The 11,268-nt window shown below is 42.7% G+C and overlaps 1 protein-coding gene and 1 pseudogene across 7 annotated transcripts in view; one reads left to right on the plus strand and one right to left on the minus strand.

Annotated features, from left to right (window-relative positions):
* Positions 1–11,268, plus strand: part of TBC1D1 (TBC1 domain family member 1) — a 239,902-nt gene that overhangs the window by 101,572 nt on the left and 127,062 nt on the right. The window lies entirely within an intron of this gene.
* On the minus strand, positions 355–8,403 carry LOC116548797 (annotated as a pseudogene).

Consider the following 11,268-nt stretch of genomic DNA (forward strand, 5'->3'; position numbering starts at 1 on the left):
CAAAGGAAAGCACAGCCTCTGGCACACAGTGGGCGTTGATAAGTGGTATTGATGCCTAAGATACTATATTAACTTAAATGGCTGGGTTCAAGTGAAGGTGTCAGAAATGCAACCTGGGCCAGCAAGACTGGGCAAGTCAGACTCAAAAAAAAAAAAAAAAAAAATGACAGGTTTTATTTGTTTCTTTCATTTTTAACCAATACAATTTACCTACAGTACTTTGGGTTATTTTCAAGTAAATATATTTAATTGAAGTGAATTAGTGTTACATTATGCATTTTACACTTTTAGAGAAACAGAAACTGCCTCACATATTAAAATGGGTGTGTTAAGCAAATACTCTGATGTAGGCCTTCAGGATTCACAGAAACAAATCCAACCGTATCCTGCCCCCCAGCGTCTGGTGTAGGAGAAGGACTCGGGGCTGTGGTGGGTGTTACAGCAGAAAACCAGGTGCCCTCTGGACCGGGAGAGCAGGCCTGTGTGGAAAGGGAAAGGGGGAGACATTTGGGCTGGATCTGGAAGAATCTGCACACACTAGAGGAGAGTCAGTGAAAGACATTCCAGAGGAAAGCCTTGCCCACCTGGCTGCAGTGGGTGTCGGATGTGAGCTGCAGTTTCTTAAAATGAGGTATCAAAGGTATTTGCTGGGTATGCTTATCTTGTTTTCCCATTGGCAGTGATAATATCAAGTTGATGGTTGAAGATGCTTTTCCATCTGTGTCTGTACTGGACTGAGTTGTTGTGTTCCGAGGACTAGCTAGGCAGTAAATCACAGACTACAATTGAGTACTTGTAACATTTGAAAAGATTGTAATGTGCTGGTATTGATGAAGAATTTATATTGTGTAGAAATTAATTCCATTCTAACTAGTGGACACTTGAGTTTTGCCCCGTTAGAATTTGCTCTTCATGTGGATTTTAATTTCTGTTGGTAGGCTTTGATGGCTATAGCTTCTGGTGAGGCTTTCTCATTTTCAGGTGGATTTCTTTTCACTGGAATGATGGGGCTGGCTTTATTGCATTATTCATACATGCAGTACATATGCACCATGGTCTCAAGAGATGACTCATGGTGGTGGTGATTGTATTTTTGAGATGTAGCTCATGCTTCCCCTTCCCTGGACTTCCTTTAGTTCAAGGGTCCTTAATCTGAGGTCACAGGATGGAAGTCGGTGTGTGGGAGGGTGGTAGGTACATGAACTTGGATGGGGAAAAAATTATATCTTTATTTTCACTAATCAGTAACTGAAAATCTAATATTTTCCTTCTGTTAGGAATGTAATCAGCAAACCCAGTAGCATTACAGATGGAATATCCCTTATCCGAAATGCTTAGTGTTGTAGATTTTGGACTTTGGAATATTTGCATTGTACTTTCCAATTGAGCATCCCAAATCTGAAAATCCAAAATGCCCCAATGAGCATTTCCTTTGAGTGTCATGTCGGTGCTGAAAATGTTTCAAATTTTGGAGCATTTCGATTTTGGATTTTTGGACTAGGGATACTCAGCCTGTAGCAGTTCCTGTGACTATAACATCAATAAAATCAAAGCAGTATGACCTGTTTCTACTCTAAACACTCCTGACATCAGATGTGTCAGAGTTTTCCCACACCAACAACCAGTTCTCCCATTCTCTGGTCACCAGCTGGGTCTCCAGTGATTAAGTTAAATTCTTACACTGACTATCTGGAGTTAGCACAGACCCCACAAGTTAAGGGCTCAGTCTCACAAGACTGCCCAAGACACCCCCTGAAATTGGGTTCCCACGGCTGCCTGCTCAGGGTCAGTCATTTGCTAGAATGGCCCACAGGACTTCAAACCCTTTTTACTGACATTTACTGGCTTATTATAAAGAAGGTATGGGAGGGGCCTTGGGGGTGTGTGAAGCTTCCGTACCCTCTTTGGGGCTGCCATGCTGCAATACCTCGATATGTTCATCAACCCAGGAGCTCTCTGAATCCCACCATTTAAGGGTTTTTAGGGAAGTTCCAATATGTGGTCATAATGGATTAAATCATGGGCCATTGGTGACTAATTCACTTTTCTCCCCTTCCAGGACATAGGGATTGGGAGTAGGGTGAAAATCCCAACCCTCTAATCACAAAGTTGGTTCCTCTGGCAACCAGTGCCTATCCTAGAGCTATGTGGGGCCCAACCAGAGTCACCTCATTAGCATAAACTCAGGGACAGTTGATAGGGGCTTCTTATGAGTAACAAAAGGCATTCCTAATATTACACGCTTCTCTCAGGAAATTCCAAGGGTTTTAGATGCTCTTGTGTCAAGACCAAATATTTCTTTTTATATCACTGTATCGCATCAGTTATTTCCATATGCACTACAGTTTTATACATGTCTCAAATACTATATGTGCTCATCATTACTTTGAGTTACAATAAGTTATTGACTTGCCACTTGATCTTGTTAAATATGGTAATAAACACTTAGTACTATATCATAATTATTTGGATAATTCCCTTTCAGCATAATTGAGTCCTTTTGCCACCCAGGCTGGAGTGCAGTGGTACGATCTCAGCTCATTGCAACCTCTGCCTCCTGGGTTCAAGCAATTCTCCTGCCTCAGCCTCCCAAGTAGCTGGGACTACAGGTGTGCGCCACCACACCAAGCTAATTTTTGTATTTTTAGCAGAGACGGGCCTTCACCATGTTGGCCAGGATGGTCTCAACCTCTTGACCTTGTGATCTGCCCACCTTGGTCTCCCAAAGTGCTGGGATTACAGGCATGAGCCGCTGTGTGCAGCCCATCCCTTGCATTCTAATTTGTGCGTTTGAGAAGTTTATTCTGAAGGGTCCATAGGCTTCACCAGGCTGTGAGAGGAGTCTGTGGCACAAAAAGTTGAAGAATCTCTGCTGCAGCCCCTGGCGTGTGTTAGAGAGAAAGCAAGCCTGCATTCGTTCAGGATTGTGGGATATGTAATTGAGATGCTGTTTCTCACTGAAGACTGATCCCATATAGTCAGCAGCACGCAATTTAACAAAACCTCAGTCACTCCTGCGGGCATTGTAATATATACTTATCATAGAAAAGAAAGGGTTAAACTAGATTCTCTGCAGCCTTTGAAAAAGTACATATACTAAACAGTTCCCATCCAAAAATATTTAAAATAAAAATAGCTAGACACAAAGTCTTCAGCTGTCTAGAATAATCTTATAATACAAAAGGACTTACTCCCTGTGTTTCTGGTTTACTATTGTTACAGCATCTGTTTCTTCTGCAAATATTTATTGCATGCCCACTATGCTCAGGCATTGTGTTGGAGATTTACAGATTTATGGCGGTTTTCTCTTCCAAGACCTATTTGAAATATGTCTTTCTCATTACTTAAAAACTTTGAAGTCATTAAATTATTTTGCATTGCAATCATTTATACATTGAGCAGACTTATTGAATACTTGCAGTATGCCAGACGGTATACTAGGCACTTCTTCCTACGTAAGTAGCAAGATAGACAGTAATCCTACTCTCTTGGAGCTGACCTTGGAGTATTTAGGTGTTTTGTGCTCTGAGGCTAGGGGGCTGCCCTGATGTACCATAAAAACTGCTTGACACTGTTAAAAATTACGGGAGGCCATTGTTTTAGGCTGAACTCCTGTACTGAGCCCCATCCTAACATACCAAACCAAAATGGAGTCACTCATGCAAAGGTGATGTAAGAAAGCAGATGGATCCCAGAACAGACCAGTTTTTCCTGAAAACAGGAGATTCCAGTCTATCTGAGTCAGTGTAGCAAGGAAGTCCCTTCTGTTTTATTTAGCCCTTACAGAAAAGTAGCCTAAAGTAACCCGATGTTAACCAGTCAGCTTTTTCTATTCTGTTTCTTTGTTTTCATCTTACAGTACCTACTGTTCTGCCATTGCTGGTGGGAGCGTTCATTCAATTTTGTAGAGTGGAATCTGCCCTGATTTATGAATCGTGAATAAAATACAATTAGATCTATAACTAAATTGGTTGTAATTGTGTCTTTTGATAGCACTCACAGGCTTTGTGTGTTTTGTAAGGTAGTGGTTTTTACACTCTGTTCCTGTGGGTGTTTATGATGTCTAGGGCTGGCAGAAGGAAGGAGGAGGGCATGCTCTGCTTCCTCAGCCCCATTTTCATCAGAACATTCATATTCATATATTTGAGATTGCTGGAAAGTTGGGGTTGGGGTGAGATGGAGAGTTTTGTTGCCTACAGGGTGTTTGGAAATTTGGTCAAAGGTTTGAACATGATTGGCATTATCTATCACTGGCTGATATTATAGAAATTATTTTTGTCATTTCTTATTCATTCTGTACTGAAAGGTAGATGGGATAATAGCAAGCTTGCTGCCTCTAAGTACTGTTATTTTAATAAAGTTGGCAGTCAGGTGTGGTGGCTCATGCCTGTAATCCCAGCACTTTGGGAGGCTGAGGTGGGAGGATCCTTTGAGCCCACGTGTTTAAGACCAGCTTGGACAACATGGTGAAAACCCATCTCTACAAAAAACAAAAAAGCTAGCCAGGAATGGTGGCATGTGCCTGCAGTTCCAGTGACTTGGGAGGCTGAAATGGGATAATTGCTCAAGCCTGGGAGGTTCAGGCTATGATTATGCCTCTATACTCCAGCCTGGGCAACAGAGCAAGACCCTGTCTCAAAAAAACAGAGTTGGCCTTTTCTTCCTTTACAAACATCAAGGTAACAGCTAGCATTTATTGGGCACCATTATAGGCTAGACTCTATGCTAAACTTTCACATTCAAGATTTAATTTTGAATGACCCTCCAAGGTATCTGGTAATGTCTCATTCTAGTAGAAGAGGAGCCAAGGTTCTGAGAGCTCAGTAGCGTGCCCAAAGCAGTTCTTGCCGCTTGTTTCAGCATTTCAAGCCACAGAGATCCCCATGGGGTCTGTTAGCATCACAGATCATGGTTTCAGCTGTCTAGCAGTTAGGGCTGACTTTCTCTTGGCGGTTGTGACCAGCTCTGAGAGTTCATCTCTACCCTTTTAAAGGTTATTGTGTTTTGGTTCCTGCTCCAGATCGCTGGCCCCCTCCAGAGGGGATGTCTGTGGTCTAGTAAGCAGTCCCGGGCTCGCGCTCATTTTTATACTTGCCTCCCTCCCTCAACCTGCCCACATCAGTTTTCTTACACTGAAATGCAACTAGCAGTCCTGGCAGTTTATGCAAAGGTTGGGATACTCGTCACACATTTGCCAAAATGCTTTATTATTTCTTTTCTTTTTTTTGTCATTGTCTATTGCCAGCCGATATTATAGAAATTATTTTTGTCACTTTTTATTTGTTCTGTACTGATAGGTAGATGGTCTTTAAAAGAAACCTTGTGCTTTCTTTTTGCACAGTGTTTGCAGTTAATGAAATCTATGCCTTAATTGCCTATCAGAAAGGAATAAGACGTTTGTAATACGGGTTCTAATGAAACATGCCCTTGATAAAAGTTAGCCGCAGAACACTATGACCCCATTTAAAAAAAAAAGTGGTAAAAGAAATTACCATTAAGTACACAAAGAACTACACGAGAGAAAAACCAGATTGTTAACTGTAGATGTTTCCAGAGATTATAGGCGACTTTATGTTTCCCTATTTTTCTTTTATGTGGATGTGTATTGAACTAATTTTTAGAAACCAATGGTGATTAAAGAGTGCATTCTAGCTGGGTGCAGTGGCTCATGCCTGTAATCCCAGCACTTTGGGAGGCTGAGGTGGGTGGATCACCTGAGGTCAGGAGTTTGACACCAGCCTGACCAACATGGGGAAACCCCATCTCTACTAAAAATACAAAAATTAGCCAGGTGTGGTGGTGCATGCCTGTAATTCCAGCTACTTGGGAGGCTGAGGCAGGAGAATTGCTTGAACCTGGGAGGGGGAGGTGGAGGTTGCGGTGAGCCGAGATCACACCACTGCACTCCAGCCTGGGCAACAAGAACAAAACTTTGTCTCAAAAAAAAAAAAAAAGTACATTCTGCTGCTGTGTTTAAAAAGAAGGGTAGATTATTGAAAAAAGGTAAAACATAAATATTTGTTTTCCTTGGTTTTTGAGATTGGCGCTTTTATGCCAAGGCAGGACGCCTCAGCAGCATCTTAATGAGCCCAGGAGAAGGGTCTGACCTGGCTCCCTGGCAGGGAGTGGGAGGGAGAGAGCAAGGTGTTCTCCTTCATCTCCTCCAAGTTTCTGTTCAGCAGTAACCATCTTGCCACTTCTTGGTTATGAAATGATTGACTTTTCCATTGAGCCTAGCAATACCTCTGCTGGTGCTGGTTTGGATTGGAGGCTCGGCTCCAGGATGTGGAAAAAGGGTGTACATAAGAGGAGGGTGCTCCAGAGATAAAAATGTGTGCTTTATTTTCCTCTTAAAGGATTGGGAGAGGAAGAATGCAAGAGTCAAGCTTGAATTTTTCAGTAGTTGCTGCAGTTCTGATAAGCTGATCTCATTCATTGTGGTTTAAATACTCAGAGTGAGATTGTAAGGTGCTAGCTGGGGCTAGTTATACCTGAATTTTGGGTATTGTGCGTGATGTGAGAATTAAGGTTATGATTTGATCTGGAAGACGAGACTGTTTGCGGGCTTCAGTAGTGAGTGTTCAGTAATGTTTTCCTTCCCTGGTGTTTATGTCTGGGTGTGCATGTGATCCCCCAGGCTGGTTTGAGACAGCAGTGCAGCCTCCTCAGGGACCTCTCTGTTTCATGTTGCTTGTGGCCTGAGCCTGGGACAGGGAGCTTTTCTTTTCTCCTTAGTTCCTCTGAGGGAGGCAAGCCTTATCTTTTACCTTAGAAATGAAGTCCTGCCCTTGGAGGTCTGGCTAAAGCCCCAAAAATTCCTTTGCTTGTTTTTCATTGAGGCGGATTCTGTTTATAAGTAAGCAAAGCTGATGTGAACCCCAGAGAGCGGGAAAGGCCGTGTGATGCCTCAGCGGCCCCAGTCACTGGGGAGTGACTCCGGTCCTGCTGCAGACATGGCAGGGGACTGACGTGGAGAAGGCATGATGCCATGGTGCCGGGGAAGGAAACCACGTTTCGGGCGAAGCCAGATCACCGCCGAGTGACACATTAGACCCATGTGTGTGAGGCGCTGTGTAGATACTTTGCAAATGACCCGTGTTTTTTGGTCCCATTTCTTTGTCCATTTGTATTGTATGTGATGATAGCCCTTTCTCATTTTACATAGCAGGGAGCAGAGAGGACATGGGAATAAGGTGCAAGCAGACATTCAGACATGAATTACAGTTTGGCTGTGCTTGTTAAAAATTTTTGATATGAGCAAAATTTTATTAAATCTCTTTTTTTGTGGAGAAAAAAAAAGAATTGATTTGGAATCCCAGATGGCTTTGGTGACTGTTTTTATTTAATGTATTCATTTTATTAGAGAATTAAGTAAACCTTACATTATACAGCCAAGGCCAAAATAAATTTGCACAGTTAGATAGAGTATGTTCAAGAAACCAGTCATCATTTAACTGGATTAGACATCAACAAGGAGATGATACCTCCCAACATAACCTTGATTTGGGAAGATGACATTCCTCCAATGTGTGGAAAGACGGTAGATACGTTTTCTTCTCTCTGCCCCACAGAGGAAGAAATTTTCCCTCTTGAGGGACCAACACTATTTTTTTTTGAGACCTGAGTCTTGCTCTGTTGCCCAGGCTGGAGCACAGTGGTACGATCTTGGCTCACTGCAACCTCCACTCCTGGGTTCAAGTGATTCTCCTGCCTCAGCCTCCTGAGTAGTTGGGACTATAGGCGCCCACCACCATGCCCAGCTAATTTTTTGTATTTTTAGTAGAGACGGGATTTGACCGTGTTAACCAGGATGGTCTTGATCTCCTGACCTTGTGATCCGCTTGCCTCGGCCTCCCAGTGCTGGGATCACAGGTGTGAGCCACCGCGCCCGGCCCAACACTCTTTTTTGCTGCTCTTTTCCCCTCTCCTTTCTTTGGTTTCCCTTTTTCACGAAGCTTCTTTAGTCATCTTTGCTCATCCTTAAAATCCTGATGCTCATATCTCTGTAGAATCCACGAAATCGGAGTGTCCCCGTGAGTACAGAGTAAGGGTTATCATCTGGATACCCAGTCATAAGCCTCCTTCTTCCTGGCAAAGGGTGGTTGACTAAACAGTGTCACCACTTTTGTAGGCTTGAATCAGTAGGCCTGGCAACTTCACCAAATAGCCAAGCACTGAGACAAGACATGCGCAAGGCATATTCTGAAAGAGAAGACATTTCTTGAGTGTCAGGGAGCTGCAGTTCCTGGACTTGACTTTCCTCACCCACGCCTGGTGACTGGTTTTATTTTAAGAAGGGCAGAGTTTGGTAAATATTTGTCATCCTGTCTACTTTTATCTTTTATTTTTATTTATTTATTATTATTATTTTTTGAGACGGAGTCTTGCTCTGTGCCCAGACTAGAATGCAGTGCCGCAATATCGGCTCACCGTAACCTCTGCCTCCCAGGTTCAGGCAATTCTCCTGTCTCAGCCTTCGAAGTAGCTGGGACTACAGGGGCCTGCCACCACACCTGGCTAATTTTTGTATTTTTAGTAGAGACAGGGTTTCACCATGTTGGCCAGGCTGGTCTCGACCTGCTGACCCTAGGTGATCCACCCGCCTTAGCATCCCAAAGTGTTGGGATTACAGGCGTGAGCCACTGCGCTTGGCCCCTGTCTACTTTTAGTAACTTATTTGAAATGCACTCTGTACTGAGATTTTGCATTTCTCTATCCTCTTAACCTCCTTAGTGCTTCTGTAGCACTTGGCTTTCCACCTTGTTTGTTTAGTCATTTATGTGCTGCTTTATTTCCTCTGTCTAGACAGATTCAGTCTTTTTTGTCCTCACCAGTTTGTTCATCTCTGCTGTAAGCATGGTGGGGATCTGCGCAGTTTGGCTGCCTTCATGCTGTTCACAACTTGCCAAGGGCCTCCATACTGAGATGGACTTGGGTTGGATGGTGCTGTGGGTGGCATGCAGAGGAGGCCTTCCTATGAGGCACTGCCTTCCCTGGGATGTGACAAAGGACAGGTGATGAAGCCTGGCTTCTGGACCCTGGCTGCCCATTAGAACAGCCAGGGCGGGGCACTTTGAAAACTGTGGGAGTGAGGGCCCCACCTCCAAACAAGCTCCTTCATTTAGGTGGGTGGACCTGGACATCAGGGTTTGAAAATACTGGCCATTCTCACGTGCAGCCACATTTGGGTTGAGAATTCAACACATTCAGTGAAGGAAACTGGACTTTGAGGATTTACACATTCTCATTCAGATTGAATATTCAGTGATTCTATGAATTCTATCTATGTTTATGCTGGCCACCCAAAGTTTTAAGTTTTAAATACTATTTTAGGCTGGGCACAGTGGCTCACGCCAGTAATCCCAAGACTTCGGGAGGCCAAGGCGGGTGGATCACGAGGTCAGGAGTTTGAGACCAGCCTGGGCAACATAGTGAAACCCTGTCTCTACTAAAAATACAAAAATTAGCCAGGCATGGTGGCAGGTGCCTGCAGTCCCAGCTACTGGGGAGGCTGAGGTAGGATAATCGCTTGAACCCGGGAGGTGGAGGTTGTGGTGAGCCGAGATTGTGCCATTGCACTCCAGCCTGTGCAACAGGAGGAAATCTCAGTCTCAAACAAACAAACAAACAAAAACCTATTTTAGAAAACCTACAAAATATTTTCATATCTTTAGAGCGCTACCTTCCTTCCTTTTTCTCTCTCACCTCCTCCCACCCTCTTTTAGCTCCTACAGCCATAGGATTGCTTCTTTTGTGGTATCATAGTTTTAAATGTTTGTAGAAGGGTTTTGGTCCATCAGAAGGTTGCATTGAACCTTTTAAACAATTATTTTGGAGTATAAACTGGGTTTTGTGTTTGTGTAGACTGTCTCTGTTGGGTTTAAAAGCTACCAACAGCCCATCCAATTTGCCATTTCAGAACTAGGGAAGCTGAATACTACGACTTTTGTGTCACATGGGAAGAAAGATCAAGACCCAAAGGACAGAAAGATAAGGCAGAGGGGATGAAAGAGGGGCCCCTGTGTCAGGGGCTGGCAGTAATTAGCACTTCACCTATGCCCAGATGCCTCCTCAGCCAGCTGCCAGGAACACCTGATCTCTCCTTGGGAAGCCATAACACATTCATCTGACCTGTTGTCTAATTGTAGGCATGAAGCAGGCATTGAGGCATGAGTTCACCACAGTGTGAAGCCAAAATAGGACAGACCTCTGCACAGGAGCAGCCGTCTGTGCCTTGAATATTCAGTGATTCACCCATGTTTGTGTTCTGGCACCTGTCACCTTGTATTAGAAATCACATACATGTGAGCTTCCTAAAGTCAGAGGGAATCATGTCTTATTGTAGGAGGCATATTCAAATCTTCATGATTGAACCGCGTCCTATCAGGCTGAACTGCTGCATAATATGAATGTTTACATGTGTCTTATCAAAATAGCATCTGATGGTATTTTCTCTTTAAAATGATTTAAATAATAGGCACTCATAAGATCTTTTCTCAAGTGTTTTGTATGAAATTTAAGGCATGGAAGATAGAGTGAGGAAATACTTGGTTTAATGTAGTTTCTACCCTTCCTTCTTACCTTATGACCAACAAATACAAATAACTGCTTGTCAATAAAAACAAACCACAAATCTGTTCCTTCTGGAAAATGATTATGTGGCATATTTTTTGTTTGAAGTACTCATTTGAACTCCTTATGTCGAGAAAGCATTTCATCCAAGGGAAAAAAACACAACGTGTCCTGCCATATTTTTGAAGTCTTAGAATGTGTTACTATCATAGAACAGGAAAAAAGCCTAGAATTTTAAATACACAGTGCTTCAGATTTATTTAATATTTGTTTCTTACTAGTTGACAGAAAAACAAAACAGCAAATGTAAAGTGAAATGACTTTTTATTCTAAATATTGCTTCAGGAGCTCTTTCCTAAATCCTCGTGAAGAAAATTACATTTGCATTGTATTTATAATCCTTTACAATCCTTAAATCCTTAAAAAGCAAGTTGACCCAAATGTTTAAATAAGGACTTTTTTTACAGAACTGAATATTTCTAATTCTCTTGGGATGTCATTATCTGACTACGTATGAAACAGTATTCACTTATGCATGCTTCAGAAGCGTCATACGTTACTGTGCATTTGTTAGTATGTGAAGAAAGAAACTTGTTTTGGTTGTGTGCAAAATGCAGATATACTTTCAAAATTGAGTTTTAGCATAAACTCAAATAGGTTGGCAGAAGAGGGTTTTTTTTTTTTTTTTTTTTTTTG

Source organism: Sapajus apella, unplaced genomic scaffold (genome assembly GCF_009761245.1).
Source record: "Sapajus apella isolate SASKATOON/1434 unplaced genomic scaffold, GSC_monkey_1.0 scaffold5, whole genome shotgun sequence".
Classification (NCBI taxonomy): domain Eukaryota; kingdom Metazoa; phylum Chordata; class Mammalia; order Primates; family Cebidae; genus Sapajus; species Sapajus apella.